Raw genomic sequence first — 20544 nt, 5'->3', positions numbered from 1 at the left:
AATGGCACCTGCACAGAAGGGTCTACGACATAAATATCTTGCTGGACTATACCTCCTCATGGTACCTTTAACGCCTGCCCTATTACATTGTCACTATATCTTTTACTTGCCAAGGAAAGGCACTCAGAGTCACTTGGCCTTGCCTTGCCTTTGATGCTGTGGCTAGTCTACTCTTGTTTTGCTTGCTTGCTTATGTGTGCCTTGCCTGGCAAGACCTAGAAAGACCTTCCTTGCTTTACTTTGCCTTGCCTACCGCTCTTTGCAATGCAAACCAAGTGTAGGCGCAATTGTAGGCAAGTCAAGGGAGAAGCTGACAAGGCTGGAGCCATGAGGGGCAAGCAAATGGAGGCGTAGGTGAGAGAAGGCCCAGAACTTCTAGGCAAGGATGGGCATAGGAAGGCCAGGCAGAAACAGCAGGGGCCAGGCAAGGCTAGGTTTCCCTGGAGGAAAGCAGTCAAGTGTGGGCAGGTCAAGTGTGGGCGTAGGCACTGGAGGGAGTGCAAGGCTAGGGAGGCAAGGCAGGGCAAGGCAAGGAAACTTTTGGGTCACCAAGGCAAGACAAATGAGAGGTACATTCAAAGACTGCTGGTACACAAAAGGGGCTAGGACAGACTTCTCTGGCTGGCCTTGATCTCACATGGGCCATCTCTAATCTGCACCTAAAACACTTGGATTACCTGCTTTCCTTGGTATACAAAAGAACTGTCATTCTGGTCCTGAAGCGCAAAGGTGAAATGTGAATTTTATGTCCAAAATTCAAGACATGTAAGGATAGGTGCCAGAAGCAAGCTGCCAGGACAGATGGGTGTGCTTGCACGTGACCTCTTTTGGGCTTCCTCTCACATGCTCCTGAAACGCTGGAGGTACGTGAAAGCCTTGAGAGTCCTAGGAGAAGCAGGCAGGGCAAGGCAAGATGAAGAAATTCCGCAAAAAGAGGGGTATTGAATTCCAGGTGGGGGACGAGTGAGCAAGGGAATGCAAGGCAAGGGAGAGGAGAGGTTCAAAGGTAATGCCAAGAAAAGTGGTGGCTTTGCCAGGCAAGACAAAAAAGAGGTAAGCAAGGCAATGAGAGTCCTAGAAGGAGAAGGAAATGAAAGATTGGAGCTGGACAAAGGGGAAGGGAAACTGGACAAAGTGGCAAGGGGGATGGGTGGTGCAAGGCACTGGACTGGTAGGAAGGGCAAGGGAAAGACATGGATGGGTCAGGGAGGAAGAGGAAAACAATGGCCAGGAATGACAAAGAAATGCAAGGTTGGATAGGAAAGGAAAGGCAAGGCAATGTAGGGAAGGGGTAGGCCAGACAATGGGTGTCTTAAGAGGAAAAGTATGCATAGCAAGGCCAAGAGAAAAGCGGTAAAGAAGTTAGCGTGGGGCATAGGTGAGTGTAGCTGAGAAAGAAAGAAAGAAAGAAAGTGCCTCATTCCAGTATGTATGTATGTATGTGTGTGTGAAGTTTGCAGGATGTAAAGCAGAGACTTGATGGTGGAGTGAAAGGATGCTTTTGAATACACGTGGCAAGGTCCAAGCAAACTATTTGTCTTGGCACATCTGTGTCCCATAAACTTCTTAGTTTAGATTCAGACTGTAAGCGGGACAGAGAACACCCCTAAAATTACAGCTGAGCAAGAAAGCAGGTCGCATCAGCATGTTTTAAAGGAAGCAGTTTTTTTGTGTGAGAAGAAAATGGACATATGAGACTCCAGCAGTATCGACGTTCAGCTTAGAAGCAAAGTGCAATGATTCCGTACAAACTCTGAAAATGAAACGCAGCAATAAAAAGGCAATGGGACATGTCAGCGAAAGCTTTGTGGCCAAGCAGGGTGAGATGTTTGAAGCAGAACCACAGTTTGGTTTCACTAAGGATCCATCATGGTGGATTGCAAACATGTGCCAAGACAACACATATTCTGCAGCTGTTGCAGCTCTCCGCAGGAACACTAGCGCTTTCCCTTAGACTCTAAAATGCAGAGAAATGGCCTGCGCAGCGCAGAAGCTATTTGTGCTGCTTGTACACCTCTTCCAACCCCTCAGTGGAAACTATTGCGCCTGCCTTTAGACTCTGAGATCCAGAGAACACAATGGTAGAGGCAGTGGAGAATGGAAGGAGAGAGTGAAGTTTGATGAGTGAGTTTGATGTGACTTATGTGGAGCACGCAGAAAATGTAGCCCCGTACTGGTTTTTACACCTGGAGCCTATTTCTGTAAGACATTTCAGGTGGACATTTTTGATCAAGAAGCCAGAGTGAAAAAATTGACAGCAGGTCTCTCTGGGAAAGAAAAAGCAGCAAGGCGTCGTGTGCCATTTAAATGCTGCTATAAGAAGGGCGTACTTTAGCAGCATCTCTCTTGACACTTCTATCTGTGTAATCTCTAGCTGCTTGGACACAGCGACACTGAAAATAATTGTACTGCAAATACCAAGTTACACAGGGAAAAAGGGTAGGTCAGCAAATGCCTTCTGTCCTGGCACATCTCTCAGTCAGAACTCCAGCTGAAAAATTTTGCTGTAATGATGGACTTTGCCACTTGGAGAGAATTTATATAGTTGGGAAGAAGCATTCAAAGCCCTAGTGCATTTCGTCTATTTTACGGACTGCAAAGGCACTATAAAGGCCAGCACTAGCTTTTTGTTGGACTTTTTCTTTTTGAGTAGCTACTGGACGTTTTGAAGCGGTTTGGGATCTGCTAGAGTGCAAGGTAATACATAGAGTTTGAGGAAAGTGATATACACATTTTATATCTCCAGGGAGGTGGATGCAGTTCAGTGTGTGCGAGTTACATGTTGAGCAGCTGATCACACAGAAAAGAAGAGGCTGCGCTGCAATTGCCTTTTCATTTGCAGCTTATAAACTGCACAGCCCACAATAAAACAATTCCACTTCCTTCTGTGCTACATACAGGATCACATTCTCTCAGTCTCTAAGAGCCAGGACCCCCAGCGGAGCTCTTCCCTGCGCTGCTCCTACACCAATGAGGCCGGAGCCGCAAACAGCTTGGCTTTTTCCCTGGCACCGTCTGCCAGCGCTCATCAAAATAACCACACGATGGCGCTGTCGACGAACAAAAGAAGGAAATGCACCGAGGCCAGCTCCAAAGGACAGAGCCGAGTTGGAAACGTCCCTGCTCTCAAATTAACTGTGCCAGGAAAAAAAGACTTTGCTGATCTTCCCCCTCCAAGTGTGCAAACACTTTTGCACCACACTCAAAGGGCAACACGAAATCCTCTGCCCTAATAAACATTTTCACTCTCGCAGAGTCCGGTAACAAACTCAAAGACATCCGCTCAACAAATGTGCCAGCGGAGAGAGAAAGTTCTTTGCTGCCTACAATTTCAGCTTCACCCATCAAACAATGAACACACACCCTGCTATTGGCACTTTTCTTTTCAGCTCTACGCTCCTAAGCTTTCAGTCTCAGAGTCAAGATCCAAGCAGCACTGCAACAGGGACTACTCACACACTAAAGCTACAAGGACAAAAAGCTCAACAACTTGGTGTCTAGATTCCCACTGTCATTTCAACAGCTCTAACCCACAGGGAAACCTCTTGGGAAAAACCTTTAAATTCGCTGAGACCACCCAAAGGGCCCATCCAAACTTAATGTCTTTGCCAAAGAGAAGAACAAGAAGCTCATTTCAAGAGAAATGGCATCCCCTCCTCCAAAATCCAAAACATCCAGTGACTGGTCCCATACAATGGTGTCAGAACACTCTTACTAGAGGCAGACAGCCTTCCAAAGATGGATACTGACTCAATGACTGTACAAATTGAGGGAGTGCTTCCAAATATGCCGGCACAAGAAGCTGCTGTCGTCCTTGAGCTGCGCGACACAGCTTCTTATCTGCACCTCCAACTCTGGGGCTACGTGCTTTCCTTCCCATGAGAAAGCATTGCCATTCTCCTTCAGGAACTTACCAAGCCAAGCTGTATGCCATGTCCTGTACTATGTCCAACAATGGCTCCTGCACAGAAGGGTCTACGACATAAATATCTTGCTGGACTATACCTCCTCATGGTACCTTTAACGCCTGCCCTATTACATTGTCACTATATCTTTTACTTGCCAAGGAAAGGCACTCAGAGTCACTTGGCCTTGCCTTGCCTTTGATGCTGTGGCTAGTCTACTCTTGTTTTGCTTGCTTGCTTATGTGTGCCTTGCCTGGCAAGACCTAGAAAGACCTTCCTTGCTTTGCTTTGCCTTGCCTACCGCTCTTTGCAATGCAAACCAAGTGTAGGCGCAATTGTAGGCAAGTCAAGGGAGAAGCTGACAAGGCTGGAGCCATGAGGGGCAAGCAAATGGAGGCGTAGGTGAGAGAAGGCCCAGAACTTCTAGGCAAGGATGGGCATAGGAAGGCCAGGCAGAAACAGCAGGGGCCAGGCAAGGCTAGGTTTCCCTGGAGGAAAGCAGTCAAGTGTGGGCAGGTCAAGTGTGGGCGTAGGCACTGGAGGGAGTGCAAGGCTAGGGAGGCAAGGCAGGGCAAGGCAAGGAAACTTTTGGGTCACCAAGGCAAGACAAATGAGAGGTACATTCAAAGACTGCTGGTACACAAAAGGGGCTAGGACAGACTTCTCTGGCTGGCCTTGATCTCACATGGGCCATCTCTAATCTGCACCTAAAACACTTGGATTACCTGCTTTCCTTGGTATACAAAAGAACTGTCATTCTGGTCCTGAAGCGCAAAGGTGAAATGTGAATTTTATGTCCAAAATTCAAGACATGTAAGGATAGGTGCCAGAAGCAAGCTGCCAGGACAGATGGGTGTGCTTGCACGTGACCTCTTTTGGGCTTCCTCTCACATGCTCCTGAAATGCTGGAGGTACGTGAAAGCCTTGAGAGTCCTAGGAGAAGCAGGCAGGGCAAGGCAAGATGAAGAAATTCCGCAAAAAGAGGGGTATTGAATTCCAGGTGGGGGACGAGTGAGCAAGGGAATGCAAGGCAAGGGAGAGGAGAGGTTCAAAGGTAATGCCAAGAAAAGTGGTGGCTTTGCCAGGCAAGACAAAAAAGAGGTAAGCAAGGCAATGAGAGTCCTAGAAGGAGAAGGAAATGAAAGATTGGAGCTGGACAAAGGGGAAGGGAAACTGGACAAAGTGGCAAGGGGGATGGGTGGTGCAAGGCACTGGACTGGTAGGAAGGGCAAGGGAAAGACATGGATGGGTCAGGGAGGAAGAGGAAAACAATGGCCAGGAATGACAAAGAAATGCAAGGTTGGATAGGAAAGGAAAGGCAAGGCAATGTAGGGAAGGGGTAGGCCAGACAATGGGTGTCTTAAGAGGAAAAGTATGCATAGCAAGGCCAAGAGAAAAGCGGTAAAGAAGTTAGCGTGGGGGATAGGTGAGTGTAGCTGAGAAAGAAAGAAAGAAAGAAAGAAAGTGCCTCATTCCAGTATGTATGTATGTATGTATGTGTGTGTGAAGTTTGCAGGATGTAAAGCAGAGACTTGATGGTGGAGTGAAAGGATGCTTTTGAATACACGTGGCAAGGTCCAAGCAAACTATTTGTCTTGGCACATCTGTGTCCCATAAACTTCTTAGTTTAGATTCAGACTGTAAGCGGGACAGAGAACACCCCTAAAATTACAGCTGAGCAAGAAAGCAGGTCGCATCAGCATGTTTTAAAGGAAGCAGTTTTTTTGTGTGAGAAGAAAATGGACATATGAGACTCCAGCAGTATCGACGTTCAGCTTAGAAGCAAAGTGCAATGATTCCGTACAAACTCTGAAAATGAAACGCAGCAATAAAAAGGCAATGGGACATGTCAGCGAAAGCTTTGTGGCCAAGCAGGGTGAGGTGTTTGAAGCAGAACCACAGTTTGGTTTCATTAAGGATCCATCATGGTGGATTGCAAACATGTGCCAAGACAACACATATTCTGCAGCTGTTGCAGCTCTCCGCAGGAACACTAGCGCTTTCCCTTAGACTCTAAAATGCAGAGAAATGGCCTGCGCAGCGCAGAAGCTATTTGTGCTGCTTGTACACCTCTTCCAACCCCTCAGTGGAAACTATTGCGCCTGCCTTTAGACTCTGAGATCCAGAGAACACAAGGGTAGAGGCAGTGGAGAATGGAAGGAGAGAGTGAAGTTTGATGAGTGAGTTTGATGTGACTTATGTGGAGCACGCAGAAAATGTAGCCCCGTACTGGTTTTTACACCTGGAGCCTATTTCTGTAAGACATTTCAGGTGGACATTTTTGATCAAGAAGCCAGAGTGAAAAAATTGACAGCAAGTGTCTGTGGGAAAGAAAAAACAGCAAGGCGTCGTGTGCCATTTAAATGCTGCTATAAGAAGGGCGTACTTTAGCAGCATCTCTCTTGACACTTCTATCTGTGTAATCTCTAGCTGCTTGGACACAGCGACACTGAAAATAATTGTACTGCAAATACCAAGTTACACAGGGAAAAAGGGTAGGTCAGCAAATGCCTTCTGTCCTGGCACATCTCTCAGTCAGAACTCCAGCTGAAAAATTTTGCTGTAATGATGGACTTTGCCACTTGGAGAGAATTTATATAGTTGGGAAGAAGCATTCAAAGCCCTAGTGCATTTCGTCTATTTTATGGACTGCAAAGGCACTCTAAAGGCCAGCACTAGCTTTTTGTTGGACTTTTTCTTTTTGAGTAGCTGCTGGACGTTTTGAAGTGGTTTGGGATCTGCTAGAGTGCAAGGTAATACATAGAGTTTGAGGAAAGTGATATACACATTTTATATCTCCAGGGAGGTGGATGCAGTTCAGTGTGTGCGAGTTACATGTTGAGCAGCTGATCACACAGAAAAGAAGAGGCTGCGCTGCAATTGCCTTTTCATTTGCAGCTTATAAACTGCACAGCCCACAATAAAACAATTCCACTTCCTTCTGTGCTACATACAGGATCACATTCTCTGAGTCTCTAAGAGCCAGGACCCCCAGCGGAGCTCTTCCCTGCGCTGCTCCTACACCAATGAGGCCGGAGCCGCAAACAGCTTGGCTTTTTCCCTGGCACCGTCTGCCAGCGCTCATCAAAATAACCACACGATGGCGCTGTCGACTAACAAAAGAAGGAAACGCACCGAGGCCAGCTCCAAAGGACAGAGCCGAGTTGGAAACGTCCCTGCTCTCAAATTAACTGTGCCAGGAAAAAAAGACTTTGCTGATCTTCCCCCTCCAAGTGTGCAAACACTTTTGCACCACACTCAAAGGGCAACACGAAATCCTCTGCCCTAACAAACATTTTCACTCTCGCAGAGTCCGGTAACAAACTCAAAGACATCCGCTCAACAAATGTGCCAGCGGAGAGAGAAAGTTCTTTGCTGCCTACAATTTCAGCTTCACCCATCAAACAATGAACACACACCCTGCTATTGGCACTTTTCTTTTCAGCTCTACGCTCCTAAGCTTTCAGTCTCAGAGTCAAGATCCAAGCAGCACTGCAACAGGGACTACTCACACACTAAAGCTACAAGGACAAAAAGCTCAACAACTTGGTGTCTAGATTCCCACTGTCATTTCAACAGCTCTAACCCACAGGGAAACCTCTTGGGAAAAACCTTTAAATTCGCTGAGACCACCCAAAGGGCCCATCCAAACTTAATGTCTTTGCCAAAGAGAAGAACAAGAAGCTCATTTCAAGAGAAATGGCATCCCCTCCTCCAAAATCCAAAACATCCAGTGACTGGTCCCATACAATGGTGTCAGAACACTCTTACTAGAGGCAGACAGCCTTCCAAAGATGGATACTGACTCAATGACTGTACAAATTGAGGGAGTGCTTCCAAATATACCAGCACAAGAAGCTGCTGTCGTCCTTGAGCTGCGCGACACAGCTTCTTATCTGCACCTCCAACTCTGGGGCTACGTGCTTTCCTTCCCATGAGAAAGCATTGCCATTCTCCTTCAGGAACTTACCAAGCCAAGCTGTATGCCATGTCCTGTACTATGTCCAACAATGGCTCCTGCACAGAAGGGTCTACGACATAAATATCTTGCTGGACTATACCTCCTCATGGTACCTTTAACGCCTGCCCTATTACATTGTCACTATATCTTTTACTTGCCAAGGAAAGGCACTCAGAGTCACTTGGCCTTGCCTTGCCTTTGATGCTGTGGCTAGTCTACTCTTGTTTTGCTTGCTTGCTTATGTGTGCCTTGCCTGGCAAGACCTAGAAAGACCTTCCTTGCTTTGCTTTGCCTTGCCTACCGCTCTTTGCAATGCAAACCAAGTGTAGGCGCAATTGTAGGCAAGTCAAGGGAGAAGCTGACAAGGCTGGAGCCATGAGGGGCAAGCAAATGGAGTGGTAGGTGAGAGAAGGCCCAGAACTTCTAGGCAAGGATGGGCATAGGAAGGCCAGGCAGAAACAGGAGGGGCTAGGCAAGGCTAGGTTTCCCTGGAGGAAAGCAGTAGGCAGGTCAAGTGTAAGCATAGGCACTGGAGGGAGTGCAAGGCTAGGGAGGCAAGGCAGGGCAAGGCAAGGAAACTTTTGGGTCACCAAGGCAAGACAAATGAGAGGTACATTCAAAGACTGCTGGTACACAAAAGGGGCTAGGACAGACTTCTCTGGCTGGCCTTGATCTCACATGGGCCATCTCTAATCTGCACCTAAAACACTTGGATTACCTGCTTTCCTTGGTATACAAAAGAACTGTCATTCTGGTCCTGAAGCGCAAAGGTGAAATGTGAATTTTATGTCCAAAATTCAAGACATGTAAGGATAGGTGCCAGAAGCAAGCTGCCAGGACAGATGGGTGTGCTTGCACGTGACCTCTTTTGGGCTTCCTCTCACATGCTCCTGAAACGCTGGAGGTACGTGAAAGCCTTGAGAGTCCTAGGAGAAGCAGGCAGGGCAAGGCAAGATGAAGAAATTCCGCAAAAAGAGGGGTATTGAATTCCAGGTGGGGGACGAGTGAGCAAGGGAATGCAAGGCAAGGGAGAGGAGAGGTTCAAAGGTAACGCCAAGAAAAGTGGTGGCTTTGCCAGGCAAGACAAAGGAGAGGCAAGCAAGGCAATGAGAGTCCTAGAAGGAGAAGGAAATGAAAGATTGGAGCTGGACAAAGTGGCAAGGGTGTTGGGTGGTGCAGGGCACTGGACTGGTAGGAAGGGCAAGGGAAAGACATGGATAGGTCAGGAAGGAAGAGGAAAACAATGGCCAGGAATGACAAAGAAATGCAAGGTTGGATAGGAAAGGAAAGGCAAGGCAATGTAGGGAAGGGGTAGGCCAGACAATGGGTGTCTTAAGAGGAAAAGTATGCATAGCAAGGCCAAGAGAAAAGCGGTAAAGAAGTTAGCGTGGGGCATAGGTGAGTGTAGCTGAGAAAGAAAGAAAGAAAGAAAGTGCCTCATTCCAGTTTGTATGTATGTATGTGTGTGTGAAGTTTGCAGGTTGTAAAGCAGAGACTTGATGGTGGAGTGAAAGGATGCTTTTGAATACACGTGGCAAGGTCCAAGCAAACTATTTGTCTTGGCACATCTGTGTCCCATAAACTTCTTAGTTTAGATTCAGACTGTAAGCGGGACAGAGAACACCCCTAAAATTACAGCTGAGCAAGAAAGCAGGTCGCATCAGCATGTTTTAAAGGAAGCAGTTTTTTTGTGTGAGAAGAAAATGGACATATGAGACTCCAGCAGTATCGACGTTCAGCTTAGAAGCAAAGTGCAATGATTCCGTACAAACTCTGAAAATGAAACGCAGCAATAAAAAGGCAATGGGACATGTCAGCGAAAGCTTTGTGGCCAAGCAGGGTGAGATGTTTGAAGCAGAACCACAGTTTGGTTTCACTAAGGATCCATCATGGTGGATTGCAAACATGTGCCAAGACAACACATATTCTGCAGCTGTTGCAGCTCTCCGCAGGAACACTAGCGCTTTCCCTTAGACTCTAAAATGCAGAGAAATGGCCTGCGCAGCGCAGAAGCTATTTGTGCTGCTTGTACACCTCTTCCAACCCCTCAGTGGAAACTATTGCGCCTGCCTTTAGACTCTGAGATCCAGAGAACACAATGGTAGAGGCAGTGGAGAATGGAAGGAGAGAGTGAAGTTTGATGAGTGAGTTTGATGTGACTTATGTGGAGCACGCAGAAAATGTAGCCCCGTACTGGTTTTTACACCTGGAGCCTATTTCTGTAAGACATTTCAGGTGGACATTTTTGATCAAGAAGCCAGAGTGAAAAAATTGACAGCAAGTGTCTGTGGGAAAGAAAAAGCAGCAAGGCGTCGTGTGCCATTTAAATGCTGCTATAAGAAGGGCGTACTTTAGCAGCATCTCTCTTGACACTTCTATCTGTGTAATCTCTAGCTGCTTGGACACAGCGACACTGAAAATAATTGTACTGCAAATACCAAGTTACACAGGGAAAAAGGGTAGGTCAGCAAATGCCTTCTGTCCTGGCACATCTCTCAGTCAGAACTCCAGCTGAAAAATTTTGCTGTAATGATGGACTTTGCCACTTGGAGAGAATTTATAAAGTTGGGAAGAAGCATTCAAAGCCCTAGTGCATTTCGTCTATTTTACGGACTGCAAAGGCACTCTAAAGGCCAGCACTAGCTTTTTGTTGGACTTTTTCTTTTTGAGTAGCTGCTGGACGTTTTGAAGTGGTTTGGGATCTGCTAGAGTGCAAGGTAATACATAGAGTTTGAGGAAAGTGATATACACATTTTATATCTCCAGGGAGGTGGATGCAGTTCAGTGTGTGCGAGTTACATGTTGAGCAGCTGATCACACAGAAAAGAAGAGGCTGCGCTGCAATTGCCTTTTCATTTGCAGCTTATAAACTGCACAGCCCACAATGAAACAATTCCACTTCCTTCTGTGCTACATACAGGATCACATTCTCTGAGTCTCTAAGAGCCAGGACCCCCAGCGGAGCTCTTCCCTGCGCTGCTCCTACACCAATGAGGCCGGAGCCGCAAACAGCTTGGCTTTTTCCCTGGCACCGTCTGCCAGCGCTCATCAAAATAACCACACGATGGCGCTGTCGACTAACAAAAGAAGGAAACGCACCGAGGCCAGCTCCAAAGGACAGAGCCGAGTTGGAAACGTCCCTGCTCTCAAATTAACTGTGCCAGGAAAAAAAGACTTTGCTGATCTTCCCCCTCCAAGTGTGCAAACACTTTTGCACCACACTCAAAGGGCAACACGAAATCCTCTGCCCTAACAAACATTTTCACTCTCGCAGAGTCCGGTAACAAACTCAAAGACATCCGCTCAACAAATGTGCCAGCGGAGAGAGAAAGTTCTTTGCTGCCTACAATTTCAGCTTCATCCATCAAACAATGAACACACACCCTGCTATTGGCACTTTTCTTTTCAGCTCTACGCTCCTAAGCTTTCAGTCTCAGAGTCAAGATCCAAGCAGCATGGCAACAGGGACTACTCACACACTAAAGCTACAAGGACAAAAAGCTCAACAACTTGGTGTCTAGATTCCCACTGTCATTTCAACAGCTCTAACCCACAGGGAAACCTCTTGGGAAAAACCTTTAAATTTGCTGAGACCACCCAAAGTGCCCATCCAAACTTAATTTCTTTGCCAAAGAGAAGAACAAGAAGCTCATTTCAAGAGAAATGGCATCCCCTCCTCCAAAATCCAAAACATCCAGTGACTGATCCCATACAATGGTGTCAGAAAACTCTTACTAGAGGCAGACAGCCTTCCAAAGATGGACACTGACTCATTGACTGTACAAATTGAGGGAGTGCTTCCAAATATGCCGGCACAAGAAGCTGCTGTCGTACTTGAGCTGCACGACACAGCTTCTTATCTGCACCTCCAACTCTGGGGCTACGTGCTTTCCTTCCCATGAGAAAGCATTGCCATTCTCCTTCAGGAACTTACCAAGCCAAGCTGTATGCCATGTCCTGTACTATATCCAACAATGGCTCCTGCACAGAAGGGTCTACGACATAAATATCTTGCTGGACTATACCTCCTCATGGTACCTTTAACGCCTGCCCTATTACATTGTCACTATATCTTTTAATTGCCAAGGAAAGGCACTCAGAGTCACTTGGCCTTGCCTTGCCTTTGATGCTGTGGCTAGTCTACTCTTGTTTTGCTTGTTTGCTTATGTGTGCCTTGCCTGGTAAGACCTAGAAAGACCTTCCTTGCTTTGCTTTGCCTTGCCTACCGCTCTTTGCAATGCAAACCAAGTGTAGGAGCAATTGTAGGCAAGTCAAGGGAGAAGTTGACAAGGCTGGAGCCATGAGGGGCAAGCAAATGGAGGCGTAGGTGAGAGAAGGCCCAGAACTTCTAGGCAAGGATGGGCATAGGAAGGCCAGGCAGAAACAGCAGGGGCCAGGCAAGGCTAGGTTTCCCTGGAGGAAAGCAGTCAAGTGTGGGCAGGTCAAGTGTGGGCGTAGGCACTGGAGGGAGTGCAAGGCTAGGGAGGCAAGGCAGGGCAAGGCAAGGAAACTTTTGGGTCACCAAGGCAAGACAAATGAGAGGTACATTCAAAGACTGCTGGTACACAAAAGGGGCTAGGACAGACTTCTCTGTCTGGCCTTGATCTCACATGGGCCATCTCTAATCTGCACCTAAAACACTTGGATTACCTGCTTTCCTTGGTATACAAAAGAACTGTCATTCTGGTCCTGAAGCGCAAAGGTGAAATGTGAATTTTATGTCCAAAATTCAAGACATGTAAGGATAGGTGCCAGAAGCAAGCTGCCAGGACAGATGGGTGTGCTTGCACGTGACCTCTTTTGGGCTTCCTCTCACATGCTCCTGAAACGCTGGAGGTACGTGAAAGCCTTGAGAGTCCTAGGAGAAGCAGGCAGGGCAAGGCAAGATGAAGAAATTCCGCAAAAAGAGGGGTATTGAATTCCAGGTGGGGGACGAGTGAGCAAGGGAATGCAAGGCAAGGGAGAGGAGAGGTTCAAAGGTAACGCCAAGAAAAGTGGTGGCTTTGCCAGGCAAGACAAAGGAGAGGCAAGCAAGGCAATGAGAGTCCTAGAAGGAGAAGGAAATGAAAGATTGGAGCTGGACAAAGGGGAAGGGAAACTGGACAAAGTGGCAAGGGGGATGGGTGGTGCAAGGCACTGGACTGGTAGGAAGGGCAAGGGAAAGACATGGATGGGTCAGGAAGGAAGAGGAAAACAATGGCCAGGAATGACAAAGAAATGCAAGGTTGGATAGGAAAGGAAAGGCAAGGCAATGTAGGGAAGGGGTAGGCCAGACAATGGGTGTCTTAAGAGGAAAAGTATGCATAGCAAGACCAAGAGAAAAGCGGTAAAGAAGTTAGCGTGGGGGATAGGTGAGTGTAGCTGAGAAAGAAAGAAAGAAAGAAAGTGCCTCATTCCAGTTTGTATGTATGTATGTGTGTGTGAAGTTTGCAGGATGTAAAGCAGAGTCTTGATGGTGGAGTGAAAGGATGCTTTTGAATACACGTGGCAAGGTCCAAGCAAACTATTTGTCTTGGCACATCTGTGTCCCATAAACTTCTTAGTTTAGATTCAGACTGTAAGCGGGACAGAGAACACCCCTAAAGTTACAGCTGAGCAAGAAAGCAGGTCGCATCAGCATGTTTTAAAGGAAGCAGTTTTTTTGTGTGAGAAGAAAATGGACATATGAGACTCCAGCAGTATCGACGTTCAGCTTAGAAGCAAAGTGCAATGATTCCGTACAAACTCTGAAAATGAAACGCAGCAATAAAAAGGCAATGGGACATGTCAGCGAAAGCTTTGTGGCCAAGCAGGGTGAGATGTTTGAAGCAGAACCACAGTTTGGTTTCACTAAGGATCCATCATGGTGGATTGCAAACATGTGCCAAGACAACACATATTCTGCAGCTGTTGCAGCTCTCCGCAGGAACACTAGCGCTTTCCCTTAGACTCTAAAATGCAGAGAAATGGCCTGCGCAGCGCAGAAGCTATTTGTGCTGCTTGTACACCTCTTCCAACCCCTCAGTGGAAACTATTGCGCCTGCCTTTAGACTCTGAGATCCAGAGAACACAATGGTAGAGGCAGTGGAGAATGGAAGGAGAGAGTGAAGTTTGATGAGTGAGTTTGATGTGACTTATGTGGAGCACGCAGAAAATGTAGCCCCGTACTGGTTTTTACACCTGGAGCCTATTTCTGTAAGACATTTCAGGTGGACATTTTTGATCAAGAAGCCAGAGTGAAAAAATTGACAGCAAGTGTCTGTGGGAAAGAAAAAGCAGCAAGGCGTCGTGTGCCATTTAAATGCTGCTATAAGAAGGGCGTACTTTAGCAGCATCTCTCTTGACACTTCTATCTGTGTAATCTCTAGCTGCTTGGACACAGCGACACTGAAAATAATTGTACTGCAAATACCAAGTTACACAGGGAAAAAGGGTAGGTCAGCAAATGCCTTCTGTCCTGGCACATCTCTCAGTCAGAACTCCAGCTGAAAAATTTTGCTGTAATGATGGACTTTGCCACTTGGAGAGAATTTATAAAGTTGGGAAGAAGCATTCAAAGCCCTAGTGCATTTCGTCTATTTTACGGACTGCAAAGGCACTCTAAAGGCCAGCACTAGCTTTTTGTTGGACTTTTTCTTTTTGAGTAGCTGCTGGACGTTTTGAAGTGGTTTGGGATCTGCTAGAGTGCAAGGTAATACATAGAGTTTGAGGAAAGTGATATACACATTTTATATCTCCAGGGAGGTGGATGCAGTTCAGTGTGTGCGAGTTACATGTTGAGCAGCTGATCACACAGAAAAGAAGAGGCTGCGCTGCAATTGCCTTTTCATTTGCAGCTTATAAACTGCACAGCCCACAATGAAACAATTCCACTTCCTTCTGTGCTACATACAGGATCACATTCTCTGAGTCTCTAAGAGCCAGGACCCCCAGCGGAGCTCTTCCCTGCGCTGCTCCTACACCAATGAGGCCGGAGCCGCAAACAGCTTGGCTTTTTCCCTGGCACCGTCTGCCAGCGCTCATCAAAATAACCACACGATGGCGCTGTCGACTAACAAAAGAAGGAAACGCACCGAGGCCAGCTCCAAAGGACAGAGCCGAGTTGGAAACGTCCCTGCTCTCAAATTAACTGTGCCAGGAAAAAAAGACTTTGCTGATCTTCCCCCTCCAAGTGTGCAAACACTTTTGCACCACACTCAAAGGGCAACACGAAATCCTCTGCCCTAACAAACATTTTCACTCTCGCAGAGTCCGGTAACAAACTCAAAGACATCCGCTCAACAAATGTGCCAGCGGAGAGAGAAAGTTCTTTGCTGCCTACAATTTCAGCTTCATCCATCAAACAATGAACACACACCCTGCTATTGGCACTTTTCTTTTCAGCTCTACGCTCCTAAGCTTTCAGTCTCAGAGTCAAGATCCAAGCAGCATGGCAACAGGGACTACTCACACACTAAAGCTACAAGGACAAAAAGCTCAACAACTTGGTGTCTAGATTCCCACTGTCATTTCAACAGCTCTAACCCACAGGGAAACCTCTTGGGAAAAACCTTTAAATTTGCTGAGACCACCCAAAGTGCCCATCCAAACTTAATTTCTTTGCCAAAGAGAAGAACAAGAAGCTCATTTCAAGAGAAATGGCATCCCCTCCTCCAAAATCCAAAACATCCAGTGACTGATCCCATACAATGGTGTCAGAAAACTCTTACTAGAGGCAGACAGCCTTCCAAAGATGGACACTGACTCATTGACTGTACAAATTGAGGGAGTGCTTCCAAATATGCCGGCACAAGAAGCTGCTGTCGTACTTGAGCTGCACGACACAGCTTCTTATCTGCACCTCCAACTCTGGGGCTACGTGCTTTCCTTCCCATGAGAAAGCATTGCCATTCTCCTTCAGGAACTTACCAAGCCAAGCTGTATGCCATGTCCTGTACTATATCCAACAATGGCTCCTGCACAGAAGGGTCTACGACATAAATATCTTGCTGGACTATACCTCCTCATGGTACCTTTAACGCCTGCCCTATTACATTGTCACTATATCTTTTAATTGCCAAGGAAAGGCACTCAGAGTCACTTGGCCTTGCCTTGCCTTTGATGCTGTGGCTAGTCTACTCTTGTTTTGCTTGTTTGCTTATGTGTGCCTTGCCTGGTAAGACCTAGAAAGACCTTCCTTGCTTTGCTTTGCCTTGCCTACCGCTCTTTGCAATGCAAACCAAGTGTAGGAGCAATTGTAGGCAAGTCAAGGGAGAAGTTGACAAGGCTGGAGCCATGAGGGGCAAGCAAATGGAGGCGTAGGTGAGAGAAGGCCCAGAACTTCTAGGCAAGGATGGGCATAGGAAGGCCAGGCAGAAACAGCAGGGGCCAGGCAAGGCTAGGTTTCCCTGGAGGAAAGCAGTCAAGTGTGGGCAGGTCAAGTGTGGGCGTAGGCACTGGAGGGAGTGCAAGGCTAGGGAGGCAAGGCAGGGCAAGGCAAGGAAACTTTTGGGTCACCAAGGCAAGACAAATGAGAGGTACATTCAAAGACTGCTGGTACACAAAAGGGGCTAGGACAGACTTCTCTGTCTGGCCTTGATCTCACATGGGCCATCTCTAATCTGCACCTAAAACACTTGGATTACCTGCTTTCCTTGGTATACAAAAGAACTGTCATTCTGGTCCTGAAGCGCAAAGGTGAAATGTGAATTTTATGTCCAAAATTCAAGACATGTAAGGATAGGTGCCAGAAGCAAGCTGCCAGGACAGATGGGTGTGCTTGCACGTGACCTCTTTTGGGCTTCCTCTCACATGCTCCTGAAACGCTGGAGGTACGTGAAAGCCTTGAGAGTCCTAGGAGAAGCAGGCAGGGCAAGGCAAGATGAAGAAATTCCGCAAAAAGAGGGGTATTGAATTCCAGGTGGGGGACGAGTGAGCAAGGGAATGCAAGGCAAGGGAGAGGAGAGGTTCAAAGGTAACGCCAAGAAAAGTGGTGGCTTTGCCAGGCAAGACAAAGGAGAGGCAAGCAAGGCAATGAGAGTCCTAGAAGGAGAAGGAAATGAAAGATTGGAGCTGGACAAAGGGGAAGGGAAACTGGACAAAGTGGCAAGGGGGATGGGTGGTGCAAGGCACTGGACTGGTAGGAAGGGCAAGGGAAAGACATGGATGGGTCAGGAAGGAAGAGGAAAACAATGGCCAGGAATGACAAAGAAATGCAAGGTTGGATAGGAAAGGAAAGGCAAGGCAATGTAGGGAAGGGGTAGGCCAGACAATGGGTGTCTTAAGAGGAAAAGTATGCATAGCAAGACCAAGAGAAAAGCGGTAAAGAAGTTAGCGTGGGGGATAGGTGAGTGTAGCTGAGAAAGAAAGAAAGAAAGAAAGTGCCTCATTCCAGTTTGTATGTATGTATGTGTGTGTGAAGTTTGCAGGATGTAAAGCAGAGTCTTGATGGTGGAGTGAAAGGATGCTTTTGAATACACGTGGCAAGGTCCAAGCAAACTATTTGTCTTGGCACATCTGTGTCCCATAAACTTCTTAGTTTAGATTCAGACTGTAAGCGGGACAGAGAACACCCCTAAAGTTACAGCTGAGCAAGAAAGCAGGTCGCATCAGCATGTTTTAAAGGAAGCAGTTTTTTTGTGTGAGAAGAAAATGGACATATGAGACTCCAGCAGTATCGACGTTCAGCTTAGAAGCAAAGTGCAATGATTCCGTACAAACTCTGAAAATGAAACGCAGCAATAAAAAGGCAATGGGACATGTCAGCGAAAGCTTTGTGGCCAAGCAGGGTGAGATGTTTGAAGCAGAACCACAGTTTGGTTTCACTAAGGATCCATCATGGTGGATTGCAAACATGTGCCAAGACAACACATATTCTGCAGCTGTTGCAGCTCTCCGCAGGAACACTAGCGCTTTCCCTTAGACTCTAAAATGCAGAGAAATGGCCTGCGCAGCGCAGAAGCTATTTGTGCTGCTTGTACACCTCTTCCAACCCCTCAGTGGAAACTATTGCGCCTGCCTTTAGACTCTGAGATCCAGAGAACACAATGGTAGAGGCAGTGGAGAATGGAAGGAGAGAGTGAAGTTTGATGAGTGAGTTTGATGTGACTTATGTGGAGCACGCAGAAAATGTAGCCCCGTACTGGTTTTTACACCTGGAGTCTATTTCTGTAAGACATTTCAGGTGGACATTTTTGATCAAGAAGCCAGAGTGAAAAAATTGACAGCAGGTGTCTCTGGGAAAGAAAAAGCAGCAAGGCGTCGTGTGCCATTTAAATGCTGCTATAAGAAGGGCGTACTTTAGCAGCATCTCTCTTGACACTTCTATCTGTGTAATCTCTAGCTGCTTGGACACAGCGACACTGAAAATAATTGTACTGCAAATACCAAGTTACACAGGGAAAAAGGGTAGGTCAGCAAATGCCTTCTGTCCTGGCACATCTCTCAGTCAGAACTCCAGCTGAAAAATTTTGCTGTAATGATGGACTTTGCCACCTGGAGAGAATTTATATAGTTGGGAAGAAGCATTCAAAGCCCTAGTGCATTTCGTCTATTTTACGGACTGCAAGGGCACTATAAAGGCCAGCACTAGCTTTTTGTTGGACTTTTTCTTTTTGAGTAGCTGCTGGACGTTTTGAAGCGGTTTGGGATCTGCTAGAGTGCAAGGTAATACATAGAGCTTGAGGAAAGTGATATACACATTTTATATCTCCAGGGAGGTGGATGCAGTTCAGTGTGTGCGAGTTACATGTTGAGCAGCTGATCACACAGAAAAGAAGAGGCTGCGCTGCAATTGCCTTTTCATTTGCAGCTTATAAACTGCACAGCCCACAATGAAACAATTCCACTTCCTTCTGTGCTACATACAGGATCACATTCTCTCAGTCTCTAAGAGCCAGGACCCCCAGCGGAGCTCTTCCCTGCGCTGCTCCTACACCAATGAGGCCGGAGCCGCAAACAGCTTGGCTTTTTCCCTGGCACCGTCTGCCAGCGCTCATCAAAATAACCACACGATGGCGCTGTCGACGAACAAAAGAAGGAAATGCACCGAGGCCAGCTCCAAAGGACAGAGCCGAGTTGGAAACGTCCCTGCTCTCAAATTAACTGTGCCAGGAAAAAAAGACTTTGCTGATCTTCCCCCTCCAAGTGTGCAAACACTTTTGCACCACACTCAAAGGGCAACACGAAATCCTCTGCCCTAATAAACATTTTCACTCTCGCAGAGTCCGGTAACAAACTCAAAGACATCCGCTCAACAAATGTGCCAGCGGAGAGAGAAAGTTCTTTGCTGCCTACAATTTCAGCTTCACCCATCAAACAATGAACACACACCCTGCTATTGGCACTTTTCTTTTCAGCTCTACGCTCCTAAGCTTTCAGTCTCAGAGTCAAGATCCAAGCAGCACTGCAACAGGGACTACTCACACACTAAAGCTACAAGGACAAAAAGCTCAACAACTTGGTGTCTAGATTCCCACTGTCATTTCAACAGCTCTAACCCACAGGGAAACCTCTTGGGAAAAACCTTTAAATTCGCTGAGACCACCCAAAGGGCCCATCCAAACTTAATGTCTTTGCCAAAGAGAAGAACAAGAAGCTCATTTCAAGAGAAATGGCATCCCCTCCTCCAAAATCCAAAACATCCAGTGACTGGTCCCATACAATGGTGTCAGAACACTCTTACTAGAGGCAGACAGCCTTCCAAAGATGGATACTGACTCAATGACTGTACAAATTGAGGGAGTGCTTCCAAATATACCAGCACAAGAAGCTGCTGTCGTCCTTGAGCTGCGCGACACAGCTTCTTATCTGCACCTCCAACTCTGGGGCTACGTGCTTTCCTTCCCATGAGAAAGCATTGCCATTCTCCTTCAGGAACTTACCAAGCCAAGCTGTATGCCATGTCCTGTACTATGTCCAACAATGGCTCCTGCACAGAAGGGTCTACGACATAAATATCTTGCTGGACTATACCTCCTCATGGTACCTTTAACGCCTGCCCTATTACATTGTCACTATATCTTTTACTTGCCAAGGAAAGGCACTCAGAGTCACTTGGCCTTGCCTTGCCTTTGATGCTGTGGCTAGTCTACTCTTGTTTTGCTTGCTTGCTTATGTGTGCCTTGCCTGGCAAGACCTAGAAAGACCTTCCTTGCTTTGCTTTGCCTTGCCTACCGCTCTTTGCAATGCAAACCAAGTGTAGGCGCAATTGTAGGCAAGTCAAGGGAGAAGCTGACAAGGCTGGAGCCATGAGGGGCAAGCAAATGGAGGCGTAGGTGAGAGAAGGCCCAGAACTTCTAGGCAAGGATGGGCATAGGAAGGCCAGGCAGAAACAGCAGGGGCCAGGCAAGGCTAGGTTTCCCTGGAGGAAAGCAGTCAAGTGTGGGCAGGTCAAGTGTGGGCGTAGGCACTGGAGGGAGTGCAAGGCTAGGGAGGCAAGGCAGGGCAAGGCAAGGAAACTTTTGGGTCACCAAGGCAAGACAAATGAGAGGTACATTCAAAGACTGCTGGTACACAAAAGGGGCTAGGACAGACTTCTCTGGCTGGCCTTGATCTCACATGGGCCATCTCTAATCTGCACCTAAAACACTTGGATTACCTGCTTTCCTTGGTATACAAAAGAACTGTCATTCTGGTCCTGAAGCGCAAAGGTGAAATGTGAATTTTATGTCCAAAATTCAAGACATGTAAGGATAGGTGCCAGAAGCAAGCTGCCAGGAC

Source organism: Poecile atricapillus, chromosome W, assembly GCF_030490865.1.
Source record: "Poecile atricapillus isolate bPoeAtr1 chromosome W, bPoeAtr1.hap1, whole genome shotgun sequence".
Lineage (NCBI taxonomy): Eukaryota > Metazoa > Chordata > Aves > Passeriformes > Paridae > Poecile > Poecile atricapillus.
The sequence above is the reverse complement of the archived record's forward strand: the minus strand, read 5'-3'. Positions refer to the sequence as shown.